Here is a 26,558-nt window from a genome sequence, read left to right on the forward strand (position 1 = left end):
TTATTACAGCAACCATTGATATTAAATTACAATTTTATGTAAGTGTAACACAAAATTTTTACAAAGACAATCTTATTATAACAGTCTAACTTTGTTACATCTTGTAGTAATATGAGTCTTCTATTGGAAAGATGGCTAGCGAGGTTCCAAAAAAGTAATTACCATATTTATAATAAACTATCACGCTCCTTACGATCTGTGAAGGATTCGGACCCTTAAGGGTTTGTTTTGAGGACATGAAGAATAATAAACATAAGTTTCTCGTTATTCGTAATTCATACGATCCTTTTCCAATATAGGTACCTATTTCTTGTATGGTATTTAAAAGATGACAAACACGTGTAGAATGTTATTAAATAATAAGAGTATGGTTACTTTCTTTAACCATAAAATACAAATATACCGTAGCAAACGATCATTTAACAGGAACAAATACTTAGTAGCTTGTTTCTAATTAAGTTAAGAGAGGAAAAACATTGTTTGTTTTATAAAGTGCGATGTTTTTAGTGTACAGTTCGTTTTTCGTCCATATTGAAAGTCCTAGAATTCCGTAAAAAGCTTTCCCTAGCCAAATTTTCGACCTATTGAATATTGGCTTGGCAATGTCGTACGTAGTTTGGCTAAAAATCGTGGAAATGGAACGGAAGTGGGTCCTATGTCGCCAATGCAATATATGCTGAATTCAGTGCTGCAAACACTTCAAGCGCACACCAAGTGTATCGACGAATTGAGAATTTCGGCTGTGAAAAATTCATAATATATCACGGGCTTACGTAAACTTTCCGTTCGGTATGATGAAGCGTCTAAGCTTTGTTTATCAATGCAACCAAAGGTTACTCCTGCACTCTAAGATCGAAAATATACTAGTTCAGTTTTCTTAGTAAAACAACTGCAGATTATATTGCTATGAAAAGAGAATTTTCAGAATTGTATTATGTTTTGTTCTGAATAGGCACAGCAGCAGAAGTTTTACATTGTGACTGTAAATGATAAAATCCACCAGTTGCAGACATAACAGGTACATAATAAAAAATGTTTTTGATTCTGTTTGTATTAACCGTAAAATGCTTTTATTAACATAATTGTCCATGTTAATAAATAGGTACATTTCATGTAACTCTTCGGTAAAACTCATTTGGTAATAAAAACAATAACAGCAATTTTGAAACCAACCACTTATTTGTCGCATAAATAAAATTTCCAGAGCGTCCCACGATTCGTGCATATAATATATCACACACTACGTTTTATATGCAAATTTCCAAACCATTGAATAAGCAGCTAATTGAAAAGGCTTTGGTGCTGTTTGAGCGAACTGCGCACATAAAATCAACTCAATAGACTGTATTTTATGATCGCCGAGAAAGTCTTGCTACGTAGCTTATGCTAATAAAACCGGCCTAGTCGCCTGCTATAATTGAAATTTTGCCTGGTCCAAACATTTTCGAGAATAGCTATTCCCCTCATGTTCTGACAAAAGGCGCTGTAACAGGATTCCTGTTTGAATGTAACCAAATCCTCTGAATGGCTTTATGTTCGACATAATATCGAAATGAGTATAGTATTGGGTACTTTTAATATTACCTACATTATATTTTATCATAGATAAAGCTGTTTAAATATCAGATTTTCACCATAGAGGTATTTATTAATATAGGATAGGTACAATATAAAAGGCTCTCTTTAAAATTAAAAACGTTAGCAGTTTCACCTTATTGAAATAAATAAGAAATATTTGATTATAAAAATACTTTAAAATATATGTTCCTTGGGAACTACAAAATAAAACTAAATAAATATTTGTAATGTAATAATCCAACAACAACCGTAATGAATAAATTTACGAAAGGCCACAGTAGTCAGTTTCTCTGGCGAGACTGATACATCTTCTTAGGTCATGGATCTAATACATAGAATAACTTAGTTATTCTTCGTAATAAGGGATAAACTTCAGGCTACCGTAATAAACAGTTTACTTTGAATACGGCCTCGTAAAATAAAGGCAGACCCTTGAGATGTATGCTTCGATCGTGTTTTTTGTTTGGGCTATGGTATTATCGCCTGAATATTAAATTCCTAGGCTCTTATTTATAGTTAATAATACACTCCAGATTTTTATCTCACGTAGCCATTTTATATTACGACGCTTTTCACATTTTTTGGATACACCCGAGTTCAGTTTTCCTCTACTAATATAAGTTTTTTTTTCATCCCTCTGTAATAATATATTCTGCAGCTTGTATTATGTGAACGTTTTAAATATTAAAACATGAGAAGTAGATAGCTGATTCACACACTTCTCTGTGCGTTAAAAATTTTAATGAAATGTCCAATTCATCAAAGTAATCAAGTTAAATTTTAATATGAACGTCCATTTATTATCTGATAATAGGTTTATTCAAATCCCCGCCCCTTCTTTTAAAATTAAGTTACACAAGTTTCCGTCGAGGTTGTTTTCTTAATCTGAAATTTATTATCGAGAAGTGAAAACTTTTTTAATTTCACAACTTCATTTATCAAACAATCAATTTAGGCGTTTAATCATAATAATAATAACGACTTTAGCTCACAAATTATACAATTTATTCGTTTCAAATTTACCTATCAAAGGGTTCCCAACAATAAACAGGGTCCTGAGGTATATCAAACTTGGTTTTGCTTTAGTGTATAAAATAATTACAGTTAAAAATATTTTCTAGAAATGAAATGAAAATTTTGAGATCATTGTGATATTTTGGTCCTATAAAATTATCTGCTTAAAATTGTGTTTTCATATAAAGATTTATTTAATATGTTCAGAACAGTCTCCAACTCGGCATCATCAGGTTCTTATCAATCTGTATAAAAAAGCTACTTGAAAAGTACGATGTAAATCCAGTTGTAAAGACACAACGCTATTTAATTCCAAAAGGCACAACCGCGCAAGTAATCCACACTCATTGCAAGTTCTAGTACTAAGAGAACGAGCTAAAACAAACAGTTAACAGCGCTACCGATTTGTTGTGTTTTAGTTGCACAGTTAAAGCGTGAGATATGTGCTTGCCAAGTAACCTGCTAAGCTCATTAGTAACCAGATGTCTCGAGCTCCCTTAAGGCGAACGAAGCCTTTATATAATTGTGGTTGGATCTGAAAAAAAACAGAATTATACATGTAAGCATTGAGATATACATATGGAGACGACACCGCCTACATCACTTATGTTCCGCTAAACATACGCCATATGGCGTAACTGCACGCTCATTTTTTATTTGTTTTAAAGTGAAACGCATCAAATAAGCCTTCGTGTGTGTTACGATATTGCACAAATAATACGGAAAAGTGCAAAGGAATAACTTTCATCGGTAAGTACCTAACTAGATAATATTTTTTAAAACTTAGTTAGAGCAAAAAAATGGCGCACAGATTTTGTTTGTGGTGTCTCCTCCATACGTAGTATTATTATCTCAATACATGTAAGGCTATTTCTCCTCTTGTCTGTTGAAGATTTAAGTTTTAACATTCACAATAATTTCAAACAGTTCATCAGATTTTCGGCAACCTTGAAAATGTAGAGAATAATAATCAACTTTAATAAGACCCATGTAATTTCTGATTACATTTACGAAATGCTTACATTTGGCTGTTCAACATTCTATAATATAAATAACAGTTGAATATTACATACAAAATGATATGTTAGAGTTTGCTGTAAATAACATTAACACAGTTCCATGCGTTATTTATTCTCATCTGGTAGAGCGTCTTTATATTATCTACTAGCTGCTCCGCGCGGTTTCACCCCCGTGGCTCCACTCCTGTTGCTCGTAGAGTGATGATATATAGCCTATAACCTTCCTCAATAAATGGGCTATTTAACACCGAAAGAATTTTTCAAATCGGACCAGTAGATCCCGAGATTAGCGCGTTCAAACAAACAAACAAACTCTTCAGCTTTATAATATTAGTATAGATTAGTATAGATAAAAGGCAATGTACTAATGTACATTTCAAGAACAATCTTTTGATGCACAAATTGTATCCCTTACTAAGCTACTGCTAACTTTACCACATTTCCTCAATGTATCATATGAAAAATATCTAATAAAAAATAATATGCGAAGAAGCGTGAGCGGGGCAAAATCGTGCCCAAAATCTTAAATAACGTCATGGTGGCCAAAGTTTAAGAATACTCTCGACACATGTCAACCTATATAGGTATATTTACTGACACAAAAATTTTGGGTGAAATTTTCCAAATACCTCCACTAAAAAAATCAACAGTTTTGTTACTTTACCTAAATGTCATCATCGTCATCGTCATAAATTAAAAGGTCTTATTCTTAAAAAAAAAGTTCTAGATATTCTTAGAACAAATATATAAATAAGATTGTTCAATCAAAGATACGAAAAAAACCTTTATTATAGACAATTTTGACCACCAACACACGTATACAAAAATTTCAATCTCAATTTTAATAAATCTCTTCAGAAAGATACTGTAATCTTAATCTTATTCTTTATTATCCGGGCTCATTATTGGCCTTAATGAGATCACTCGCCTTATATTTCATGAAACCCTTGGAAGTTTCCTAATTGCGGCAAACATTACAGCGCCTGGGTATAGATTGCTTATTAGGAAGAGCGATGAGCAATGTACTAGCTTATTAGTAGTAGCTTATTATCAGTATTATACGTATTGAGATGCAGAGAAATCCTTATTAATTTAACTAATTGGCGTCACTTGCACATTGATATTATGTTTAATACGATATGGAGCTATTCATAAAATAATTGTAATGGTCTGCTAATAGTTATTCTAACTTTCGGCCAGCTATTTCTTTTAAAAGCTATACATTTAAATACTAATACTCTGTGTAAACATTCAACAACAAACAACAACAACATCAATTCCGGATCAGTAAAAAATCCACACGTCACACATCCTTTTACACGGAACTTATATTTTCTAAATACTCGATAAAATCAACTCCAATTATTATCCTCTATATACCAATATAACAATTTATGTTCTGGCTATTTGCCAAGTATTATCTACTTTATTAGCTAACAATCCGCTGCAATTTTCTTCTTTGACTCTAATATCTACAGTTTCGACTTTGCGATGATGCTCTAAAATATATAGTTGTACAAAAAATTCAATTTTCATGAAAAAATTTAAAAGTTAGTAAGATAAGTTGATTCGGAAAAGGCAGAATTATAAGACTACTAGTGGTCCGCCCCGGCTTCGCCCGTGGTACCTACATGTTTAAACTATCCTATCTCTCAAGTTGGATCGAACTGCACATGGTGTGCGAATTTTATTATAATCGGTTGAGTGGTTTAGGAGTCCATTGAGGACAAACATTGTGACACGAGATTTATATATATTAACTAGCTTTCCGCCCGCGGCTTCGCCCGCGTTTTCAAAGAAAAACCCGCATAGTTCCCGTTCCCGATGGATTTCCGGGATAAAACCTATCCTATCTCTCAAGTTGAAACGAACTGCACATGGTGTGCGAATTTTATTATAATCGGTTAAGTGGTTTACGAGTCCATTGAGGACAAACATTGTGACACGAGATTTATATACATATATTAAGATAAAAGATATAATTATAGGTATGTACCAAAATGGCCAAAATACGATCAATAACAAAAGAAAATTATGATAAAGCTCATGAAACATTGACAGTTTCGTTTCAATCATGAAATTCACTAAACAATTCGTCTGTAGAGAAATGTGAACTATCAAACAAAATTATTCAAAATTAAAACTTACTTACAGATTAACATATAAATTTTTCGCATTAGGTAACGTGGCCTTTCCATGACTAGCGATTACGGATTGAGATGGATCTCTGATTTCACACTAATTAACCCCTTAATTCAACTACTTAATATTTCATTTCGCTGAAAATAAATTGATTAGCCAAACGTTTTAATGCCTGACGGTTTTTGATTGAAAAGATTAAGCGAATTTTTTATGAAGCGCTTAAAATGGAATCGTAATGCTTCGTGGATTTAAATTTTGTTGGATGTTTTAAAGTAGGCTCATAAATTTTATTTTACTGATTCTTTAAAACGTCTTTTGAAGGTCCATGTCTACTTATTACTTATTTATTTTGAGTGCCAACATCAAGTATAATGATATTTTATCTACATAAATGACTGAAAATCAAACAAAAAATAAATTAAATGGAAAGATAATACACGTAACGAAATAGGATTTCAATTTGACAGATATCCTAAATTCCCTTTTTTGTATGTACTGTCCATTATAGGAACTCTATATATGTTTATTTGTGTTGAATAATCAAAGAGTTTCAAACAAATACAAATCTCTATTGGATTGGAATCGAAATCTGAGTTATTTCACGTCTCAATAGATACTAATTTGTTTAATTACAAAGCGTAACGATCAAAGTCCTTTTGATACAATTTAGGTTTGGTGATTTTAACATATTTGTACGAATTGACTAATAGAATGAAAGAGGTACAAACATACGAAAAAAAGGTTTATTCTTCTTTTATGCTTAATTACGTCATGGATCAATGAAAAAGTATATTGCATACATTGTTTTTTAATCTAATTGATTTATTTTAATAAAGTTGAATTGTATTTCTATAAATAATTATTCATTTTGTCGTTTCAAGACTTTTGACGTGTTATTCTAAGCTACTCATTACCGTAGTTATAAGCACTCTGGCGTAAAGAGCTTCTTATCTCGGATATAATAATATTATTTTTATCTTCTTCACTTCCTTATAACAGCCACTTATTTCATAATTTTTTAGTGTTCTTTTCATTAATATTGCAGGGAAGATTTAAGTATAAAATGTATGAAATATTAAAATAGCTAGTAAATATTATATAAAGGAATTAAAAACTGAACGCGCTGAAATGTTTTTCAATGCTAGCGTTATTCGTGAAAAAACGACAGCGTCGCTTGCTACCCAGGGGAACCGATACTCATTCCAACCAAAAAATATCATTAAAACGTTCATTTTATGCCCATTACATTTTTGAGTTATAGCTGCGTAAATTCTTGTTTATTTTGCATATATTCTTATATTTTTTAGAATTGCTTTACAGTATTTACATTTTGATTAAATTAACGTGCGGCTTAGTTGAGTATACTCAGATACAATTCAAGGCTTACAGATTCAAAATTTAGTTATCAAATAGATTTTGTAAATATCCCTTAACCAAATTCAAACCTTTTTAAAGGCCAAGAGGAAGTTCACCAACCATTTGTCTTATTAGTTTAGTACAATAGGACTTCCCAATACATAATATTATTATATAGTTATATAATACGATGTGTATGGACGTTTACTCAGAAATAATTTTATACGAAATGAATGAACTTATTTCAAAAGGTTTAATTACCGATAACTGTTCGCGGAACACCGGGTTGTGGCCCCAATCGTGGTGATGACGTATATTGTATGTGATCATTGATTTTGGCCAATGGGCAAATCACGGCGCGGAAAGTTATACTTTGTAATAAACAGGCTCTTAAGCACAAGATAATTGTACGTTTTGTAATCACAATTCAAGCAAGTCTTAAAGTGGTATTTCTAAACGTAGAAAAAAAAGTAAAATGAAAAATATTAAGCCAAAAATTACAAAGGGTAACTTCTAAAAATAAACCCAGATTTTTGAACTAAGTCGAATTAAAGATACTCAGGATGAAGCGTTGTTAGACTTTACTTAATAAAGATTGTCCAAACACACCTTTTACTCAGAAGCTCAAACTAAATTATAAGTTCTTAAACGGATTTTCTATTAAGTAATTACCATGTACGTATTCATTAGGTGATAAATAGTTGTAGAAAAAAAAAATACTGCTTAAACAAAAGGCAGCCTTAAATTTAAACTATTGTTTTGTTCAATTTCTAGTACCTACATGATTCACAAAGTGTCTACTTTTCTTTTAATATTCATATAATCAGGTGAAACATAATACAAATGCTACTTCCCTATGTACATTATAATATACATAATAATATTACAAGCCTCAACTCTAAAGGCAAGCCAAAGTAATTGGTCCGAAAGTAATTCGCTGGAAAACATTATCCTTTATACTTACACTTTTAACAGAAACCGTCCAATCAATAAACAGGCGTTTGGTGTTGTGACAGCCACTCTTTGATCCGCCTATAAATCACAGTGAACCCTCAAAGGTGTATTTTCATGTCGCGCCATGAACCTCCAAATAAAATACGACCCGTGAAATCAAATACAACGAAACAATATTTTCTCATTTACATTGTAAAGCGTTAAAGAATAAATATATATTTAACGTTACATTGGATGGTTTATAAATAGCTGTATACACATTTATTCCCATTCAGTTATAACATATTTTAAAACAATACGGTTTGGAAAAGGTTATTTCTTTTGAATTCAATTTATGTAATCGTTGATACAAAAAAAAATTGGTGTATTTCATATTGAAATATGTTATCATAACAAAATTTTTAGCATGTAAGAATTATATTTTCTGTAAAAAATTACAATGTTAATACATTCCATATGGTTAAAAGCGCTTCTTCCAGATATTTTATAGAATTTTAACTCTTATATAAATATAACCATAATATTATGGCATCCGTGGTTATTAAGTTTAATAAGCACTTTAGTCATCGAAATGAATCCAATTGTACAAAATGAATATAATTAGGCTCAGTGGCTTTAATTCGTTAGTGATAAAATAAGTCAGTCAGAATTTACATTCTTTATAGATTCTTATTCTGTATTCGAAGGAAATTCGGGTGTTGTTGGATATCAATACATTCCTAGAAGTGCTGTTAACGGGTAGCATTAGAGAACACGTTTTATATTATTACATTCTACCAAAAAACGTATTTTATTGTAATGTTTTACTGTTATATTCACTGAATTTTTTCAGTTACTCAATCACGAGAACTCATCTAGATGCCTGGAACAAGTGGAATACCATAGCATATTTTTTATTCGAGTTTAAGCCGCAAGCGGGAACTTGTAACAAAATCGCTGATATTCTTACAATCATTATTATCATCATCATCAATCATCATCAATCATCATCATCATCAATCATCATCAATCATCATCATCAATATCATCATCATCAATACATATAATAAAATTCTAGAAAAGTCGTGTCTGTACAATCAAAATATATAAAAAAAAATTAGCAGGTGCTATTATTAAATCGATCCCAAACCCAAAACTGTAGTTAAAAAAATTTTTGTCTGTTTGTCTGTTTGTCTGTTTGTCTGTTTGTCTGTTTGTCTGTTTGTCTGTTTGTCTGTTTGTCTGTTTGTATGTTTGTCTGTATGTTCGTGCACGCTAATCTCAGAAACGGCTTATCCGATTAAGATGCGGTTTTCACTAATATATTGTGGTAATCTTCATTTAACATTTAGTGTTTATTTCATGTCAATCGGTTCGTAAATAAAAAAGTTATGACCATTTAAGTATTCACGGCGAACATTTGCTAAGGCATTCTATACACTGTACGATAAAACGCAAGTTATCTGTTACAATTATTATTCCTGTAAATGTCCAAGTGATCATATCGAAAGTGCCCAAGGGTGGGGGGGGGGTTGGTCAAATTAGAATTATTCTTACTTCTAGGTAAATTTTATACATAAAATGTCCTTTAAATTATGTCGTATTATATTTTTAACCCCCGACGCAAAAAGATGGGTGATAAGTGTTTGACCGCTATGTGTGTCTGTGTGTGTGTGTGTGTCTGTTTGTGCCACCGTAGCTCGCTAACAGGTAATCCGAATTAGATGCGGTTTTTTTAGTTAGGCAGCATATTTTCCGACGCTGGTTCTTAGATAAAGTGTATCAAAATCGGTTCATCCATTTATTATACCTAGGTATATTATTATAGGGGTAAATGTGGGAATGAAAAAAACGAAAGTTGTCAAATATAAGTACCTAAGTGATATATTAAATGAAAATGAACGACCTATCAGTAACAAATCGGTTCATCCATTTATTTAATGTAGGTATAAAAGTGGTAATAAAAAAATGAATTTGTCAAAAATATACTTAAGTGCATATCATATGAAAGGGCATGACGTGTAAAGTTTAATTAGACATGTTTTATCAAAATCGGTTCATCCATTTATTATACCTTTTTATGGGTAAAAGTGGGAATGAAAAAAAAAACGAATGTTGTCAAATATACCCAAGTGACATATCAAATAAAAGTGCATAACGGGTGAAGTACACGTAGCTATATTTTTAATCCAATTCGGTTTATCCGGTTAATTAATTATTAGATTACAGCGGTAAAAGTGGGAATGAATAATGTGGTCAAATAATATACTCAAGCGGCATATCAAAATATGAAAGGGCAACGTGTGAATTACAATTAGTCATATTTTATCGAAATCGGTTCATCCGTTTATTACATTTAGGGCTTTTTAGGGGTGACAGTGGGGATAAATAAACCAAATGGAGCATCAAACTACAGGATATGACGTGTACATATAGGCAGGCGCGGTCCCAGGGGGGTGGTCACGGGGGACATGACCCCCCCCAAAATCGTACTCGATAAAATAGAAAAAAATTCTTATACTGTACAATATATAAAAAACTGGTGCAAATCGGAGTCACTCGCACATATAAAGTTCTGTTTAAACCTGTTTTTAATCCCTTGCAAATGTTGAAATTTGCGAAAATTTGCAGCTAACGGCTTCCGACTCGCACTTGGCCGGTTTTTTTATAATATATTGTACAGTATAAGAATTTTTTTCTATTTTATCGAGTACGATTTTCTCAAGTTTTTGCTTATCACTTCTTCTTCACTTGAATACGATATTTGGCGAGTACGGTTGGGGGGGGGGGGGATTCCATACCTTTCCAGCTGCGTGTCCCCCCCCCAAAATGTCAGGCTGGGACCGCGCCTGCATATAGGTACAATTAGATATGGTTTACATCAAAATCGGTTCTGCCATTTACTAGGGACGGAAAGGGAAGGGTTGAAAGTCTGTGAAAGAAGAGGGGATATGGGAGCGAGAGGATAGCCACACCCTGGAAATTTTGAACTCTACTCAAAGCTACATAGGCCTGGCCCTTGGCAATATTTTTTCCTAAGTATACCACTTCTTTTGCCACTGTGGTCCATTACAATTTGTGCACGGTTACGGCCCAACTTAAAAGATGTCAAGGAGCAACAAACTTATAGATATCAATATGATGTAGGAATGTAATATGGAGGTAGAGGTAGGTCTCGCTCACTTGAAAATATTACATGAAAATAAGAAACCGAAAGGAATAAATAATTATTTTACAAACTTCCCGACGATCTTTAAAATTGAGTACCATATATTATGTATTTTGATAATGAGGTATATTATGATGAGGTTGGCATGGCAGCCCCGATGACTTTGTTTTTTTTATAAATATTTAAAATGGTATTTATTTTTAAAAATCTTCGGGAAGTTTGTGAAATTATTTATTCCTTTTTCTATGTATGCACTTTTCTTCGTAGCGCTGTTTTTTTTTTATTTAATTTTTATTGCACGGTCTAAACGGTTTAGTTACTACCTACAGGCGTGAGACAGGATTCAGGAAAGATCTGATTTGGATTTGATAAAAACTGAGTATCGATTAAGCTGATCAGTTGCTGCACGATACATAGTTAAAAACATCCATACAAGGAAGGAAGGAAAAGTGCTCCCCTCTCCCTTGGTGCCTAAAAATAATATGAAATAATTTAAAAGAAATTTTACGTAGAAGATTAATAAGGCATTTTTTTTGTATTGTTTAGCTCAGTTTAGTAATAAATTTTACTTACAGTTCTTTTAATTATTTATGGTAGTCTGTGTTTACTCAATAATTTAAGATAAGTAGTAACTACTATGCAGTCACTATTCCACGCGGACGAAGTCGCGGGCACAGCTAGTACAACAATATACTCACTAGGAATAAAAATAACCTAAACCCCAGAGAACGTCGCTCCCTTCATTCATTGCATATCAATACCCCAGAACACAAATATATTGTGAAGTGTGGAACAATACAAAAAGCTTTTGTTTCTACCACAATCGTGTTGGAACTCGTAAATATCGCGCGGTGAAAATTCTTTTACGACTTATTTGCATATTGTATTTAAAATTCCATCACGTGCCAACTAAATGTATACACGTATTACTTTTTTTAATTTCTCGCCAATTTTAGAATCTAATCATTAACGAGTATTTTAATTATTAGAAATAAAAATTGGTTTGTCGTACTCGTACTATACTTGTCTTATGAGACGATTGATATTTGTATCAATCCATCCATGTACTAATTTTTGTATTTACTAGTTAATAAAAATCAAATTTTCGTCTTTTTTTATAAACTTAAAAGTTCCCTGTAACAAGAGTTACATGAAAAGTTATCAGATTCCCTATAAATTGTGATATTTCATACATGCACGGCTTAAGATAGCGGTCTGCCAAGACAATGTTGGCACAAGTTTGTGATCGCGTACATGCTGTGGCTAACCTTCAATTAAAAGTGTTATACGTGCAATGCGCACTATTGAAAGTCGTTATTTAACTGTACGTAACTGAAAGTTAAGATAAATATCTAGTATAACCTTAATTTTACTGTAAAGAGATTCCCTTGTAGTGCCATGTTACGATAATATAATGTATTAGTATATAATGTATTAGTAAATCATAAATTCTTATATTTTTAAGGCTGCTTATAAATTATGAGGGTTATAGACTTATTAATATCGTATCTTTTGATAGTGTGCATCATATGTGTGTCACGTGTGTATGTCACCGTAAGATTATAAACACCTTTTACTTAAATTTTAAAAATTATTTACGTTCCAAACAATTTACAATTTTACACGTTATATAGTTTATATTCTTAGCACCTGGCAAAAATGAAGAAGACAAAATAAATAATATATATCGAGAGTAATGTTATATTATAGCAGAACGAAATTTCTCTGTTAAATGAAATATAAAAGTTCTCCTTTATACGAGTACGTCGGACTTTAAACTTTCGCCAAGAAAACCAACAAACGTCTACAAAATGTTTAAAGTCATTGTATCGGAGATGTCAAAAAAGATAAAATGCCCACTAGAATGAGGACTATTCTCCTCAGTTAACGCTCATTGTATTGTTGCTTTAGAAAAATCCACTACCGTGGTCATTCTTTGTAATTGAGTTCTTTTGTTAGTGTTCAATGTACGTATCTACTATTTAAAGAAAATGTAATTTTTGTTGTTTTTTGTTCGTCTTAAACCCACAAAGGATAAGGGCCTGATTTGATATGGATTAATACACATTTGTTAAAAATAAGTACCATCTGATATTTTTAAAATGCATAGGAATAATATGTTTCTCAACAATTTTTTAGTGGTTACCTATTTCAAGAATACCAATTCCTCATAAGCAAGCTAAATAAATAAATAAAAAATTGTAGCTTCAATGCGATGCAAAATTAAGTCATACAATTAAATTAGATAAATAATATTTTTATCTATATCGCTTCTTGCAAACGAGTTTCGTTTAACTGCATAACCTGAATGAACGTATACTTTCAACTTTGTAATTAGAAATGTACTATTATATCGTATTATCTTTTATATTTATTTTGATGTAATTTTTAATGGTGCATACTATAAGATCAAATAATTTATCATAGATGACGTATGGTAAATTAATTCAAAAACAATCATTACATTAAATAGTAATATTAAGTTTCTTCAAAAGTAGTTTAAAATGCTATATTCTTACCTGTGAAAAGCGAGCAAATTCTCGACGAAGTTCTTCGTTAAAAGATTAAATTTTCATGTCAAAGCAAATTAAAAATAGATTAAAGCAGGACTCTTTTTAGACTGAGTTCGTTCAGCCTTATTTACTTTACGAATTCACGTTCACACGTATACTTAGACAAATAATCCTTTAAATCGACTTTAACCTAAACCAAAGTATATTCCGGCAGACGCCATGGTCCGTACGTTGGAACTAAATGCATTTTTCATGTCGAGAAGGCAACTTTGTCCGAAGTTTGCTATGAACACTTGCAGTATTGATACACTGCGCCCAAGAGATCCGGTGAATTTTTCTTTTGAGACTGCGAGACGAAATGTTTACGTATTTTAGGACAGTTTGAAATTTATATAATATAGGGATGAGTGCAAATTCCTTTAATAAAGTAATATTATCTAAAGCAAGATCCATAAATATAGTAATTGTGGTATAAATATTGCACTTTGACACGGGGACATTGGTGTTCAATTCCGATAATCCAGGGCTCTTATAATGAATTCAACAACGTATTATTTGTGTTTATTTGTGACGAATATAACCAGCTATGTATTTAATCAGTCCTCCAACATACAAATTAATTTCACGTAACTTATTAATGAACCGTAAATGATACTAATTGAATTGTAATTCGGTTTCATTTTAGTTTGCAACCAATGGTATCTGATGTTTGTTTAAACTGTGTGTTGCCTATTGATAAAGAGCTTATGAAGTGATGAAAGTAAACCTGCATAGTAATGCGACATAAAGCCTGTTGAAAAGTGGACACTATATTTTCAATCAAATTAAAACACGATTGAGTTATTTTTAGAACAATAAATTCCGCAATGAGTACAGTATTATGTATTGTGTCCGTAATATTTATCAATCAACAGGAATTTTTACAAATGGTATTTAATTATCATTCTTAAAATAGGTAAATTCTTGTATAACAATTTTTAAATTAGATGACGAGAGATTATTCTACTTCATTACTTATTTTATTGATGTTTTTTACATACGGCCACATTCACATTATTTATTAATTTCATATACGGTAGGGACGTCGAAATAAATAATCTAAGAGACAAAACATTCATTGCACTGCACCGAGCGGAGAGCAACTGCAACTCAGATCTATTGACGTCAGCACTAACAAAGTCAGCATCTTTGCAGTCTAATCTCATCCAATACGCAGTCACGTCCCAGTTTCATACATTTCGAAGCGAAATCGTGTCGAAAAATATCCGAATACCCCAATATCAACAATTCGAGGAAGAAAATTGTTTTTATGGATTCGATATGCTTCAATTTCAATCGCTGGATGTGTACCGTTTGCAGCGGGGCGAGAGTATGGAATCAATTTGCTTTCGAATGAGGTCCCACAGGCCTCGTGAATAATGCCTCTTATTGAAAGAGAGCCCACATTATGCGTGATGGGAATAACACACGTGACGCGGCTGCGATTGGACATTATCATTCAGAACACTGTGCCTCATTATTTGAGATTTTCCGACGCGATAGAGCGTAATAAGGTGTGCGCGAATTTGCACGATGAATGCGTCAAGAAATCGAAAATCAACAAAAAATTAAATCATCCAAAATGTACAGCTTAATAGACCATGTAACTATCCTACTAATATTATAAATGCGAAAGTAACTCTGTCTGTCTGTCTGTTACTCAATCACGCTTAAACTACTGAACCAATTTGCATGAAATTTAGTATGGAGATATTTTGATACCCGAGAAAGGACATAGGCTTCCATTTATTGAGAAATATATACCACGGGCGAAGCCGGGGCGGACCTCTAGTTTTAAATAAGTGTAATGAATTGCTAGAAGTTTACAATAATGAATAGACCCAAAGCCTCTTAGAATCCATCTGGCATCCGAAATGTGATTAGTAGGCCAAACTAATACGCTACAGAGCGGCTCCAGTTGACCGGGCTCTTGGATCTCGGGTAATGGCGCACCGACTCGAATAATTCGATTGCAAACTCGACCATCGCCTTCCGCGACTAATGAACGTCTTGTACATTATTATGTACCCTAACGTTTCAATCGACTTATAGATCTCTTGAGCAATAACTGGAACGTTAGTAATTTGTGTTATGAAATGTCTGTATATAGAACAGCTTACAAGTACATTTAGCTTTGCTTACAATCTTTCATCTCTCATATTTTAGCGCACTTATTCAATTAATGAATGTTTCATAGAAAAAAGCTTGTTATACTTTGTGAAATCCAAAGATAACTTTCGTTAGTGAAAATTAATGAACGTGCATCTTAAAAAATGTTACTAATAAACATATCAATATAAAACACAAAAAGCTTTAATAAAAATCCGATCCGCTACGATGACTACGCCGTAGCACTTCGTAGCGTTATTATTTGCACTATTCAAGTACAGTTTCAAATAAGTTTGCGCAATGTTTTTTTTTTTTGTTTTTAGTTTTATGTAACATTCAAAATATGATGAATACAAATAAAATGTTTTTAGTTTTAATCAAAGACTCGACTAGCCGGTTTTATAAAAAATAGAGTATTTGAAACAAAATATAGGTTTGATAAACTATGAGGCGTTCTATGTTTATTATAACCTAATACATAATCTGTGGTTCGATACCTATTCTTTGTTATGTTGTTTACTTTCCCTCATATTAATTATAATATGAGCTAAGCACAAGCCTAGCCTAATTAGTATTCTTTTTAATTCTCTTAAATATAGAGCGAACTTTGCCCTACTACCATGCCCTTTGTGAATTAACTTTGAAATTTGTAGAACATTCTTCAACTGGTGAACGTAATTCACGAAATGAGAGATGGCTAGTCCTTAATATTTTTCCATCCAATTTCAGTCATAAGCTCGTGAGCAACAGGCGTGAACAGGATGACGTTTACCGTTTCGTATTTGCCTCCGTTGATTTCATCTAATTGAATGACTGCCCTTATAAAGGAACGCCTGCCAATTTTCAATTTATCCAACGCTCAAATTTTCACAGATTCATCGGAACACGTCTGATAAGGAGAATATACACTGTAAATTTTGGCAGCAATGTATTATAAAAGTTAAAGTTTTTATTGTAGATAATAACTAAATGTCCAGTAGTTCAGCCAAATTCACGTTAACTTTTTTAACTTCAACAGCTGTTTGGTGTCACATAAAATAATTTTAGAATTTATTACTTGAAAGAACAGGTTATAGATGCATTATGTATTGTTTGAGGATAAGACAAAAATTTATATTTTTAGATATCGTAAAGAATTTCCTGTTTTTGTTATGGACGAGATTCTGCTTCAGTTTTTATAATCCGACTCAGTCGGTCCGGATCAGTCGCTCTAATTGCTTTTTTATTTGAATTTATGGAGATGTTCAATTAAAAACAGGTACATATACATACATAAAGCTAAAATATTTGTGAAATGGATAAACTTTTTCTTATGATCGAAGTACATGTTATATAAAAAAAACAAATGAGTCGTGAAGACAATATCTTATATGAGATACAAGATTCCCGTGAAAATAAATCAGCGACAGTCAATTACAAAACACAGAACGTTCATATTATATTTATTGAACACATTAATAAAACACTATTTCACAATTTTTCAAAAAAAAAATTAAAATCTTCAAGTATGAGGTTTTATAGCTAATATGCAAAATGTTGTTTAATTTACATCAAACATTTTTTTTGGCGTACGATGAAATTTAAAAAACATAAAACGATTGACAAATTAACGAGAGCTCAACCCAGATTGTCAGCAATAACTGAAAGCAATGTATTTTTAAATTATTACAGTGATACGTTTCACGTAAAAAGCGAGGTCAACGGGTTGATAATTAATCATTCGTGTTGGACTCATCAATATTTCGTTCATTTATGATACATTTCTTTTTATATATGTCTGTACGTAAATTAATTGTCCAGATGTTGAATCATGTAATTTATGCCGTTTAGAATTCAAAAACAAGGGGTCGCGAGCTTTATACTTAAACAGGTAATTTGTGTGTGTGCTTCAACTCCGTAATTTATCACTTTTAAGCACATTCCCAACATCAAATTAAAAGATCGATATAGCAATTTCGTACTTCATATTAGTTTTTTTTTTTCATTATTATATTACAAATTCCAATCTAGGTACTTACGCCGAGATAATCACTAAAATATTATATTAGATACTTTCCTCAAGGCATATAAATTCAAACACGAAATTTACACTAAAACTTGTATTGTTAAATTACGTTCCACATTTCCAAACAAACTGTTAGTCAAAGGATTAGATATTGTTTTAGGAGTGCTTTATATATTAATTAAAAGTATCCCATCATCATACAAACTAGCGTAAGTAGTAAACAGCCAAGTTAAACAACTTCCAGAAACTTATTATGTTCAGCTTTTAACTTCAAGAAGGAAGTTAAATATTATTTCCTTCTTCTTGTTCATATCCATACTTTATCGTCCTCTCTGGAGGTAATATATGAAATTTAGTATTCAAAGTATCTTATGGACTACAAGCAGCAGACTTTACTCATATATTTTTTTAATAATTTTACCTTGATAGACTGAAGAAGATACCTTGATAGAACTGTCACGAACTTTTATATCGTTAAATTTTATGATTTAAAAAAAGTCAAGTAAAGACTCATAAGACAACATAAATAAATAGAACATGCTAAAAAGACACAATGTAATGAATTTTACAAAACATCTATCCTAGTGGAATATTTGAACGGAGAGGCACGCAACAAGCGCTTAAACCAAATTGTCAGAACCCTTTTAGTGCGTGTAACTAAAAACTGTAATTCGTCAAGGGGTAACTCGGGATTAGGTATAGCGTTTAAATTCAAGTTCTGGTGCTAATGTAATTTCTGGAGGGTCGGGTCCGGGCGGGTCGTCTGAGCGCTCGTCAGTTATCCCACCAATTAAGGTGCCTTCGAGACAGGAAATCCACTCTGTTAGACGTTAATCATGTAGTACGAGCACTCCACATACAAATTACTTTTCCATTTTACGCTATGAGATGGCGGCCGGGGCTCGCCGGGAAGCGATTGTCAATGAATGAAGGGAGATGCGACGCGGACGTTGATTAGTGACGCTAATTTTCCTCAACACGTTGTAAGTGCTTGTTTGAGATGATTAATAACGGTCGAAGGTATCGTAATCGTTGTTTTTTAACTTGTTTTTTTTTTGGATACAGGAAAATACTTTGTTTAAAGAATAATTTATTAAACCACTTTACCTATAGAGTATACAGTATACTATATATTGCACTAGATTATAGTTTTATATTTTATGTTGTTGACATGACCTAATTTTTTCAACATACCATGAAAATTTACACTACAACAATCTTCTAAACTGTAACTTTACGAATATTAAATCAAATTCTTATTAAATCCAAAGCTTATTTAAAAAATTCGTGGCAACAGCTGCGCGTTTATCAAATATATTCACAATCAAGACATCGAAAATGTAAATCCAGCTTGTAATCTTTCTTTGGCACACTCGCAACTTGCTCTCCCAGGCTTTAATGTTTAAAATCTTAGCAATGCGGAAATCAATAGAATTTTAAGAATACTCGTTGTATTTTTGTCTTCTTGCTCAAAAATGTCAATATTTCTATTATACTATACATAACCATGATACATTTACTTAATATTATATTTTTGCATTTTTTTTTTAAGATAGAGTTAATTGAATTAGTGCCTTTATATCTTATTTTTTTATTTAATTACTATTTAGATATTCTAGCGGTGATTCTATACCTAATCTATCTTCATGTATAATACATAAAAAAAACTTACCTGGATACATCATCGTTCGTTCTAATATAGCATCTTAGTAAACAAAAGCAGTAACGACATAAATATGTTGTTACACGGGAAGTGCTGCAAGTCATGAACAATGAACAGCTTTTTTTTATGAATACAACCATCTAAATCTGAAGAAGCTGCGTTGCTGTAAGGCTCCGGCTGAGTGACCACGATGACTAACCTGCGAACTACCCAAACGTTGCGTTTACCTTATTATTATTGTTTTAATTATATACCCTTGTTTTTAATCTTGCTTGTCTCACTACTAGGCAATATATTTTCTTCCAGATTTCAGGACGAGATCCTTCCGTGTAAGGATTGGAGCAAACTTACAATAGTTGCACAAGCACTAAGGAAGAATCTACTTATATTTAAATAACGAATAACTATCAACATTACCATATTGGACCAACTAGATATTATTTGTATAGTCGTATTCATATTCTATGGTCTTTGAAATAACGTTTGAATTTTGACTGTTCTTCGCTATTATTTTCTCTTCGAATATATGCCAATTGTATTCGTATTGTACCTTTATTAAATACACAAAAGCACAAAATTATATGCAGTTAACTTCCAACTCATTTCAGCAATGATAAAGTAGCGCTGTGAAGCGCTTTGCCACCCGCAAATATCTTAAATCTGTATCCCTTACGTTTCAAAGTGGCGTCTTAAATAAATGTAACCGTTTACTATTTCAAGCGCTCACAGTCGCTGTCTTTACATATTTGTACCAAACAACGTTCGGGCAGGTGGGTGACGACGTGAGCGGCGTGCTAAAGAAATCACAACCAACGGCGATTTAAGATACAACACTTGTCCAAGGCGACGCTATGGGCAACTCGAATTACTCTAAAACATGTGATATTTCCTTCTAGATCTAAAGAATAAGGAACATTTATTGTTTCTGAAACAAAACTTAAATACGAGTGTAGAGATATGATACGTGAATTATTATTATAAACCTTTCAATGAAACATGATTATTCATAATGATGAAAGTGGTTTCAAAAATAATTCTTTAATATTTTCTGTATTTATATGAAGTATTTCATAATATTGTAATCTCCCAAATTGGCTTTACACATTTTATAAAAAGCCGAAAATTATACAGGAGCTGTATTATTTTAGACAAAGGCTTTTGTTTAATCTCTTTTAATAGACAAATGTATGCGGCTCTTTTGAGGATATGTAAAATAGGACAGACAAGGCCGCGAATGCACTTATTTATAAAATAGATAGCTACTAATGGAATAATAACAACGAATCAATTTGACTTACCTATACCTACGTTCTACATGTACATAGTTCAATGCAATTAATTGCAATCATTTCTTTACACAATTGCTCATAATTATAATTGTATCACATTAATAACATGGTTATGTTATTGTTAATGATTAATAATTGGACCAGATGAGAATACTGATTGCCAAACACAACTTAGATAATGCCCAGTTTAATTTGATTTGATGCAACATAAACATTAGGAATATTAAAGTTTTGTTACAACACACGGAGTTAACCAAAAGAAATAATAATAACACGTATCTAAAAAAATAGCTTTAAACAGTTCTGCAAAATATTCTCAAAAGTGAAAAGATATATCAAATATATCAAATATAACGTCAAATATATCGTACTTTAGTTAATTTTGTTTTAATGAGGCTAAGCAATGTGTTATCATTAGTTTATTTAACGCTGAAGCGTTACTTTGCCTTTCAGACAAACATTTCAACTAACGTCTTCCTAAACATTTAGAAAATACACATTTCTTCTTTAAACATGTAAAATCAACTTATAGCCCCAAAGATAAAAGTTTCAAACCGTGCAATTCGAGATGTCAGCGCTTGCATGTACTGTGATTTTCATAACAAAAACGTTCCTGTTCACTCGGACAAAGGGCGGCTGTCGACGCGAGAAAGCTCCCCAGAATACACAACCAGAGCCTTTATACAACCGAAATGATATTTTGTCTGAAATATTCATCCGCTTTGTGCTACCAACTTGCCCTGTGGCGTTCCTCCAGATTACGCCGCAAATCTGTGTGAACGAGTCGCATCATGACTCCCCTTGTGCGGTCCGAAATGAGAAAGCGCTTAGGAAGTGACGAAACAAGGTTTCTTGGTAAAGAAATTAACAATTCAAGGTATAATTTTCGAATGAGCATGGCACCTTGGACCTTTGGTAAGGTCAAAACAATAAATATAAGGATAGTAATACCAGAACAAAAGCACGTGCAAGTTGACTAAAACGACGGTCTAATAACAGCCTCTAAACTATGCTAGAACTGTGCTATACCATAGCCTGTGCTTGTTTACTTGTTGCTCATCATCATAACCTTTTTTTTTTATTAATCATTACTTTATATTTTATTTAAAATAAAAGGGAAGAAGATACCTTACGTAATTTGTGTTAGAATAACTAAAAAAACGTAGAGAGAATGAAAACGACACACCGACAGCAGCACGGCCTTAAAAGTCATGGGAGCGTGTCGAACGAAATAACAAAATTACTTAAAAGAACGTAATTACAAACAAAGTAAATAGGAGCAACTAAAATTTTGATACGAGAGTTTCACTATTTAAAGCTGCGGACGAATCGCAAACATTAACAAAGTTTGTTCAGGGGATTCGGTCGGGCTAACGAAACATTGCAACTTATACGATACAAGCAGATTTCTAGAAACTCCTCGTTTATTTGTTTGAAATTTTAAACCACTTAATTTTAATTTGATTAAGTTTTAAAGCGAAGGCCGTGCTCTGTGTCGCGTTTCTTAAATTCAGCATAATACAGAAATAAGCTTAACCATTTTAAATTAGTATTATGAAACTGTATGTCAAACAGCATTCTTAAATTTTTGCACAGTAACCGTCTTTGTGCTTTTTTCCAATTATAAATCTTTGATAGCAATTAGATACTTATAAGTCGTTCACAAAACAATATGTTCTTGGAATATTCATTATACACTTGACTAACCATTATGTTACTAAGGCCAAATGAGCGAATCACGCGCTTAGAATATGACCTGCGAAAGGTTTTGTAGTCCACAACTTCCCACATTAATTATAGTTTCAAATTACACTTTGTTTGACAAAGCTTTCAACCACGTTACAAGTCGTTAAGGGCAGTTCACTCACGATTGCGGTTTAATCCAACCCATATACTCATTTGAATCACAGTGAAGAGGCTGTGTGGGTAAAACTAAACGAAACGCTGCTCATTATGGTTAGTGTACGCGCACCCTTACGGCCCCAAGAATACAACATAGTGTTCACTTTAATTGCTTTCGCTTTGAAGAATTTTAGTAATTCAATATCTGGAAACTTTCGACGAGGTGTATTAATTAATTAAAATGAAAATTGAAAAGATTTATTGGTCTTCTGACATGTTTTTTAGTGAGTTTAATAACTTGTAGTATTTTATGTGTCTACCTTAAGAACCTATATGCGTCTAAATAAGCTAAATTGAAAAGATAATTTTACCTAAAACGTAAGCGAATGCAGGTAAAGCCTAGCGCTAGGCACAATAAAGTGTGATTTTATTTTATTTCCACACGTACCTCGAATCCTGGCGCTCTGACTCGAGCTAGACATTGTGAGGCTGTGCAACGATAATTGGATTTTCGATATATATTTAAAGTATAAAGCATAGAAAAGGTTCCATTTTATCTATCAAGAGACGCTGAGACGCTATTTATATTTTCAAATTTCACGCTCAATTTAGTTGAAAGTAAAGAACAAAAAGGATAAATTTACTAAATATAAACGTCAATTATTTTTGCATAATTATGTTATTCTGATCTTAGTAATGCTTTTTACCTTACAACCATAGAAGAAGATAACAGGTGAATAATATCCATATCAATTACCTAATACTTGGAAAATAATAGCTTTTCAAAGGCAATAAAAAGAATAAGCATTTTAATGAATTAAGTTTAAAGTCCTTGTATAAAATTATTTACCATGGAAATGTATGGAAATTTATGATCAACGCAGTGGATAAACTTCGTGAAACATCACTAACTCATAAGCCTTTCTTAGAATATTATTAATCATGATGGATTATTTTTTTTACCTTTAAATTCGTTATAAAATAAATGTGTGAGAATTAACTGGAAAATCAATTATCATTTCCAAAGATATATTTGTCTCTCTGCTTGACTTCTATTCGTAATAACAAAACAATTTCAACATCATTATGAACCTTGAAAATTTTATTTGAAATTCTGTGAAAAGCAAAGACAATTTACAATAACAACCTTAATCATTTTATAACTTATTCAATAAAATACTTTCTAAGAACCTGATATAATAACAGACACTAGAGATATGAATTTAAAAAAAAAAAGCGAATGGTTATTAAATTAAAGTACTTATAAAGAAATATTTGATTTCTAATAAGCGATGTACAGTTGATAAATTTTTATGTCACATTTTTTTACCATTAAATGTATTCTAAAAAGATGTAAAATAAAAGTGCCTAATAAAGAGATACCTACTATAATTACATGTACGTATTATTATTTTGATGTTTCAAAGGAAAAAAAGAACATTAATTGATGTTAAATTCTTACCATGTGGTAAAGTGTTATGAGTATGATGTGGCAAGCTCTATAATAATATCAATCCAATGATAACTCATTATAACGACTACCTGCCTAGTACTAAAAATAAAAAAGTAACAAAATATCTTCGTAATAGAAATAAGGTTTCCGTTGCAAAATAATAGTACGTAACTAGTTTTTTCAATCCACTTACCACACGAAGTATTTCTTTGTTGTGGCTGTAACCGCAATTTGCAATTAACGCGTCTAGCTTCAGCCTGATCTATTTTCCAGCTCGCTTCAATTCTTTGTCGTCGAAGAGAAAACATTTTAAAATGTATTGAAGAAAATAATTTTAATTGGAAACTGAAAGCAAAGATGTCACCGCATCGCCGTAATGCTGCCGATAATGGAAATTAGGCGCAGCCTTTACAAATGTAATAAAGAATTGAAAATCGTTTTAATCTATCCTAATGGGTAGTCCTAGTCGATAACCTAATAAAATATAATTAGAAAAACAAATGATATATATTTAATTACATAGGTACATGAAAGTCGATAATAATCAATAATCATTCGATTCGATAATTATCATTCTTAACAGATACATAGAAATTAAATCCTATTCATTCGTTCCTATGCCTTTCTATTATAGTATAAATACGACCATTAAATACGTTGGTTAAATTTCATTGTTCCCGAACCAGCTTCTCTTTATTTATTTTTTTTTGACAAGCGCAACATTAAAAGCTCGTTGCAATAATAGTTTTTAAATCGACAATTACAAACCCACTCACGACAATTGTTTGCACAGTGAATGTGCGATACACCGTATCAGTTTCCCAGTATTTTAGTGCATTTGATTTCAAAGAGAACAGTTCACCGTCGGAATAGTTTGAATGTAACTAGTCTACAATGAAAATAAACTAAATGTTTTAATTGCAAACAAGGTGTAAGTGGTCTGCTTTGATGTTTTTCAGACGAAATATTCAACCAATTTATGATATATTGTAACTTATTGTATAATTTATTTATCATTGTTTCGTATTCCTTGAAAATGATATGTAGTGTAAATCACACAAGTAATGATTAGACTAACTACTAGAGGAGGCAATAATTATACTTTGCACGCATTGTATCTCGCTCGCACAGAGAAATCACATCCCTTACAAGATTGGTGCTTAATGGGTTGTAATTAATGTTCAAGTTACTTTATTGTGTTATGTAACTTTATATAGCTAAAATTATTAACAGGTAGGTAACTAATAAATTGCAATTTTCATTCAAATGAAGAATTTGTTTCCATGTTGCGCGACGCGCCTTTTTGAGGTACTTACTGGTGTTACTGGTAGTGTATAGTCTCATAAAAATTACAATTTAACTCTTCCTTGTCTATCTCATCCAAATTCTCGTGAAATTCAATTTACGGTCATGAAATATTGAAAGAAGTATAACATCAAGCGAAAAATTTTATTTCAAATATTTCTAAATTAATTATTTTTTTTTATATGAATATCTTCATGTAACAGTGTACAGTCTGATTACATTAATTGTTTTCAGTGAGTGTATACATCGTGAACTTTTATAACACATTTTTTTTCAGTTTCAATGTTACATTGGCATATACCAAGCACACGTTTGCTGAAGGTGAAAAAAATAAAGAATAAATCATTATAACATTTTACAACGACAAGTACTAATTTCTCTTTGACTCTCAGCACTATTCTCTTGTTTCGAAACACAGAAATAAATAAAACAATTCGTAAAACAAACCGAAAACAAGAGGCGAACTGTTTCGTTGTCACTGGATATGGTAAGTGCGCTCTTAATAAAGGAGTTCCAAAGCAAAATAACGAATGTATTTTACAAATATTTTACATTAAAGAGGTGTTTAATGATTAAAATAAATATTAAAAAAGAGCTTGTGTACGTGTACATGTTAAAAGTAAAACTTCTTTGGTAAGATTCAAAGATACCAAAATCGTTGCCTTACTTCATGGCGTTACGGTATTGCCATAACGTGATCTTGAAATTTTACTCTCAACGCGCCTAAAGAAGTTTCAATCCAATAAAAAGTAATTGATAAATACCACGTCAAGTACAATTAATTATTTACGAAGACCAAACGGGGTTTAGTATGCCAATAGAATAGAATAGGAAGGATAGGGATTAGGGAATATGCCTCCCTTAGACATTTAACGAGGCGTAAATTCATACATTACGTACTGAGTGCCTGACTGAAGACTGAACGATGCTTGACTGTGATATAATATTACGTACCTAAATACACCAATAATAAATTACACTGCTATATTTTTTCATTATTTTACAAACAAAATTATATGAATTTTTGGGAGAATTTATTGCCCGTAGACTGAGTGAGTATGGTAAGTAGGAACAAGGACTAATAATTCGTCAACAAACTTTGACGACCTTTGATTATGTAAATTGAATT

The sequence above is a fragment of the Colias croceus genome, chromosome 16 (genome assembly GCF_905220415.1).
Source record: "Colias croceus chromosome 16, ilColCroc2.1".
NCBI classification, from domain to species: domain Eukaryota; kingdom Metazoa; phylum Arthropoda; class Insecta; order Lepidoptera; family Pieridae; genus Colias; species Colias croceus.